Genomic DNA, 5,513 nt, shown 5'->3' with positions numbered 1-5,513 from the left:
ATAGCCTTAAGACATAGACACTAGATACTAATGATCATGTAATGAAGACACAAACATAGATGATACAATAAGCATAAAAATCGAAAACAGAAAAATAAGTAGATAAGGAGATTAAGGAATGAGTCCACCTTAGTGAGGGTGGCGTCTTCCTCTTAAAGAACCAATGGTGCTTTTGAGCTCCTCTATGTCTTTTCCTTGCCTTTGTTGCTCCATCCCTAGTGATTTTGGTGTTCCTATCCTTAGTTGCTCCCAATAGTTGTGTCGAGGAAAATGTATCCCTTGAGGCATCTCAGTGATTTCTTGATGATAGAATTCCTCATGCTCTTGTTGAGGTCCATGAGTGGGCTCTCTTGATGTGCTGTCAAATGCTCTACTACTGAGCTATGGACCCTTGAGATGAATCTCTCCATCTCCCATGACTCGAAGGTGGAAGTTTTTGTCTTCCCTTTCCTCTTTCTAGAGGTTTCTCCGGCCTTAGGTGCTATAAATGGTTATGGAAAAACAAAAAGCAATGCTTTTACCACACCAAACTTAAAAGGTTTGCTCGTCCTCGAGCAAAAGAAGAAAGAAAGAAGGGGAAAAAGAAGAAAATTAGAGGAGATGGAGAGAGAAGTGAATTCGGCTAAGATGGTGGAAAGGTGTATGTATTGTGTGAATATGGAGAAGTAGTGAGGGGTTTATGTAGGGTGAGGGTAGGGTTGGGTTTTGGTCATTAGGGTTGGGTTTGGGAGGGAAAAGTGTTCAAATTTTTAAAGTGAGGTAGGCGGGGTTTTTGGGAAAGAGGTATGGAGGTGATTGGTAAAGAGAATATAGGGAAGAGGATATGATTTAATTGGTGAGTGAGAGATAGAGAGAGAGGTGGGGTAGGTGAGGATCCTGTGGGGTCTACAGATCCTGAGGGGTCAATGATGTATCATCCCTACTCCTATTAGGTGTACAAAATGCCCTTGCTGAGCAACCCTGGCGTTTAACGCCAGACTGCTGCTTATTTCTGGCATTAAACGCCAGTGTTTATTCCTTTCCTGGCGTTAAACGCCAGGTTGCAACCTGTTTCTGGCATTTAACGCCAGATTGTTGCTTCTTTCTGGTGTTTAACGCCAGTCTGGTGCTTGTTTCTGGTGTTTAACGCCCAGAATGGTACTATACTGGGCGTTAAACGCCCATTCTGCTACTCTTACTGGCGTTTAAATGCCAGTAAGTTCCTCCTCTAGGGTGTGCTATTTTTAATGCTATTTTTGTATTTTTCTTGAATTTTTGCAATTGTTTTTGTAACTCCACATGATCATCAAGCTAAAAAAAGGAAAATACATAGATAAATAAAATTGGGTTGCCTCCCAATAAGCGCTTCTTTAATGTCAATAGCTTGACAGTGAGCTCTCATGGAGCCTCACAGATGTTCAGAGCATTGTTGGGACCTCCCAACACCAAACTTAGAGTTTGAATGTGGGGGTTCAATACCAAACTTAGAGTTTAGTTGTGGCCTCTCAACACCAAACTTAGAGCTTGACTGTGGGGGCTTTGGTTGACTCTGCAATGGGAGAAGCTTTTCTTGCTTCCTCTCCATGGTTACAGAGGGAGATCCTTGAATTTTAAACACAAGGTAGTCCTCATTCAATTGAAGGACCAACTATCCTCTGTCCACATCAATCACAGCTTTTGCTGTGGCTAGGAAGGGTCTTCCAAGGATGATGGATTCATCCTCATCCTTTCTAGTGTCTAGGATTATGAAATCAGCAGGGATGTAAAGGCCTTTGACCTTTACTAGCACGTCCTCTACCTGTCCATAAGCCTTTTTCATGGATTTGTCTGCCATCTCTAATGAGAATGTGGCAGCCTGTACCTCAAAGATTTCCAATTTCTCCATTACAAAGAGTGGCATTAAGTTTACGCCTGACCCCAGGTCACACAGAGCCTTCTCAAAGGTTATAGTGCCTATGGTACAGGAAATTAGGAATTTACTAGGATCATGTTTCTTTTGAGGTAAAGTGTGCTGAACCCAGTCATTCATTTCATTAATGAGCAATGGAGGCTCATCCTCCCAAGTCTCATTACCAAATAGCTTGGCATTCAGCTTCATGATTGCTCCTAAATACTGGGCAACTTGCCCTTCAACAATGTCTTCATCTTCTTCAGAAGATGAATAGTCATCAGAGCTCATGAATGGTAAAAGGAGGTTCAATGGAATTTCTATGGTCTTTAGGTGAGCCTCAGATTCCTTAGGTTCCTCAAAGGAGAACTCCTTATTGGTCAATGAACGTCCCAGGAGGTCTTTCTCACTAGGGATCACTGCCTTTCCACTCTCTCCAGGTTCGGCCATGTTACTCACAGTTATGGCCTTGCACTCTCTTTTGGGATTCTCTTCTGTATTGCTTGGGAGAGTATTAGGAGGAGTTTCAGTGACTTTTTTTACTCAGTTGGCCCACTTGCACCTCCAAATTTCTAATGGAAGACCTCGTTTTATTCATGAAACTTAGAGTGGCCTTAGATAGATCAGATACTATGTTTGCTAAGCTAGAGGGGCTCTGTTCAGAATTCTCTGTCTGTTGCTGAGAGGATCATGGAAAAGGCTTGCTATTGCTAAACCTATTTCTTCCACCATTATTAAAGCCTTGTTGAGACTTTTGTTGATCCTTCCATGAGAAATTTGGATGATTTCTCCATGAGGGATTATAGGTATTTCCATAGGCTTCACCCATGTAATTCACCTCTGCTATTGCAGGGTTCTCAAGATCATAGGCTTCTTCTTCAGAAGATCCCTTTTTAGTACTGTTAGATGTATTTTGCAATCCATTCAGACTCTGAGAAATCATGTTGACTTGCTGAGTCAACATTTTATTCTGAGCCAATATGGCATTCAGAGCATCAATTTCAAGAACTCCCTTCCTCTGAAGCGTCCCATTACTCACAGGATTCCTTTCAGAAGTGTACATAAACTGGTTATTTGCAACCATGTCAATGTGTTCCTGAGCTTTTGCAGGCGTTTTCTTTAGGTGAATAGATCCACCTATAGAATGGTCCAATGACATCTTAGACAATTCAGACAGACCATCATAGAATATATTCAGGATGGTCCATTCAGAAAGCATGTCAGAAGGACACTTTTTGGTCAGTTTCTTGTATCTCTCCCAAGCTTCATAAAGGGATTCACCTTCTTTCTTTCTGAAGGTTTGAACATCTACTCTAAGCTTACTCAGCTTTTGAGGAGGAAAGAACTTGGCTAAGAAAGCCGTGACCAGCTTATCCCAAGAGTTCAGGCTATCTTTAGGTTGAGAGTCCAACCATACTCTAGCTCTGTCTCTTTTAGCAAAAGGGAAAAGCATAAGCCTATAGACCTCGGGATCAACCCCATTGGTCTTAACAGTATCACAGATCTGCAAGAATTCAGTTAAGAACTGAAAAGGATCTTCTGAGGGAAGTCCATGAAACTTGTAATTCTGTTGCATCAGAGAAACTAATTGAGGCTTTAACTCAAAATTGTTTGCTCCAATGGCAGAAATTGAGATGCTTCTTCCATGTAAGTTGGAATTTGGTGCAGTAAAGTCACCAAGCATCTTCCTTGCATTGTTGTTGGATTCGGCCATGTCTCTTTCTTTTTCGAGATTTTCTGTAAGGATTTCTCTGGATTGTTGTGCTTTAGGTTCTCTTAGCTTCTTCTTTAGAGTCCTTTTAGGTTCAGGATCTGCTTCAACAAGAATGTCCTTGTCCTTGCTCCTGCTCATATGAAAAAGAAAAGAACAGAAAAGGAAGAGGAATCCTCTATGTCACAGTATAGAGATTCCTTTATGTAAGTAGAAGAAAAAAAGAATAGAAGAAGGAGAAGAGAAAAATTCGAACACAGAGGAGAAGAGAGGGTTCGAAGTTTGAGATGAAGAAAAGTGTTAGTAAATGAATAAATAAATAGAAGAAGATGAGAGGGAGAGAATTTCGAAAATTGTTTTTGAAAAATGGTTAGTGATTTTCAAAAATTAAGAGATGAATAAAAAGTTAAAATTAAAATTTGAAACAATTAGTTAATTAAAAGAATTTTGAAAAAGAGGAAGGTGATTTTCGAAAATTAGAGAGAGAAGAGTAGTTAGGTGGTTTTGAAAAAGATAAGAAACAAACAAAAAGTCAATTAGTTAGTTGAAAAAGATTTGAAAATCAATTTTGAAAATATAAGAAGTTAGAAAAGATTTTGAAAACAAATTTTTGAAAAATATATGATTTGAAAAGATATGATTAAAAAGATATGATTGAAAAGATATGGTTGAAAAAGATTTGATTTTTAAAATTGATGACTTGACTAACAAGAAACTAAAAGATATGATTCTAGAAATTAAAGATTGAATCTTTCTTAACAAGAAAGTAACAAACTTCAAATTTTTGAATCAATCACATTAACTGTTAGTAAAGTTTTTTGAAAATCATGAAATAAAGAAAAGAAAAAGATTTTGAAAATCAATTTTAAAAAAGATTTCAAAAATATAAAAGAAAAATGAAAAAGATTTGATTTTTGAAAAGGTTTAAAAAAATAAGATTTTTAAAATTGAAATCTTGACTTGACTAACAAGAAATAACTTATTTTAAAAATGTTTGACTAAGTCAACCCAAAGATTCGAAATTTATGAGTAAAATAAGGAAAAGATATTTTTTATTTTTTTGAATTTAATGAGGAAAGAGAAAAACCACAAAATGACTCAACACATAAAAATTTTGGATTAAAACCAATGATGCATATAAGAATACTTTGAATGTCAAGATGAACACCAAGAACACTTTGAAGATCATGACGAACATCAAGAACTTATTTTTGAAAAATTTTCAAGAAAAGAAAACATGCAAGACACCAAACTTAGAACTTTTTAATGTTTAGACTCTAAGAATTCCAAAATGCATATGAAAAATAACAAAAGACACAAAACAAGAAAATATGAGGATCAAACAAGAAGACTTGTCAAGAACAACTTGAAGATCATGAAGAATGCAATACATGAATTTTTGAAAAAAAAATGCACAAATTTTAAAAACATGCAATTGACACCAAACTTAAAAATTGACACTAGACTCAAACAAGAAATACAAAATATTTTTGGTTTTTATGATTTTATAAATTTTTTGTATTTTTTCGAAAATATCTTTTTGGAAAAATGAAAACAAAGAAAAAGATTTTTGAAAGATTTTTTAAAACTTTTTGAAAACAAAATAAAGGTTGAAACAAAAAGAAAATTACCTAATCTGAGCAACAAGATGAACCGTCAGTTGTCCAAACTCGAACAATCCCCGGCAACGGTGCCAAAAACTTAGTGCACAAAATTGTGATCTCAATGGCGCCAATAACTGGGTACGCACAATTGTAATATCACTCTTCTTCACAACTTCGCACAACTAACCAGCAAGTGCACTAGGTCGTCTAAGTAATAAACCTTACGTGAGTAAGGGTCGATCCCACGGAGATTGTTGGCTTGAAGCAAGCTATGGTCACCTTATAAATCTCAGTCATGCGGATTAAAATGGTTATGGAGTTTTGATAATTA

At 36.8% G+C, this 5,513-nt stretch overlaps 1 non-coding gene across 1 annotated transcript; it reads left to right on the top strand.

Moving 5' to 3' along the window:
* The first annotated feature begins 3,080 nt into the window (after positions 1-3,080).
* LOC130937954 (small nucleolar RNA R71) lies at positions 3,081-3,188 on the top strand. The gene has a single exon (XR_009069143.1). It is a non-coding gene; the product is annotated as a small nucleolar RNA R71 (small nucleolar RNA).
* Positions 3,189-5,513: the final 2,325 nt, after the last annotated feature.

The sequence above is a fragment of the Arachis stenosperma genome, chromosome 6, assembly GCF_014773155.1.
Source record: "Arachis stenosperma cultivar V10309 chromosome 6, arast.V10309.gnm1.PFL2, whole genome shotgun sequence".
Classification (NCBI taxonomy): Eukaryota; Viridiplantae; Streptophyta; class Magnoliopsida; order Fabales; family Fabaceae; genus Arachis; species Arachis stenosperma.
Note: the sequence above shows the minus strand (reverse complement) of the source record. Positions and strands in the feature narration are given on the sequence as shown.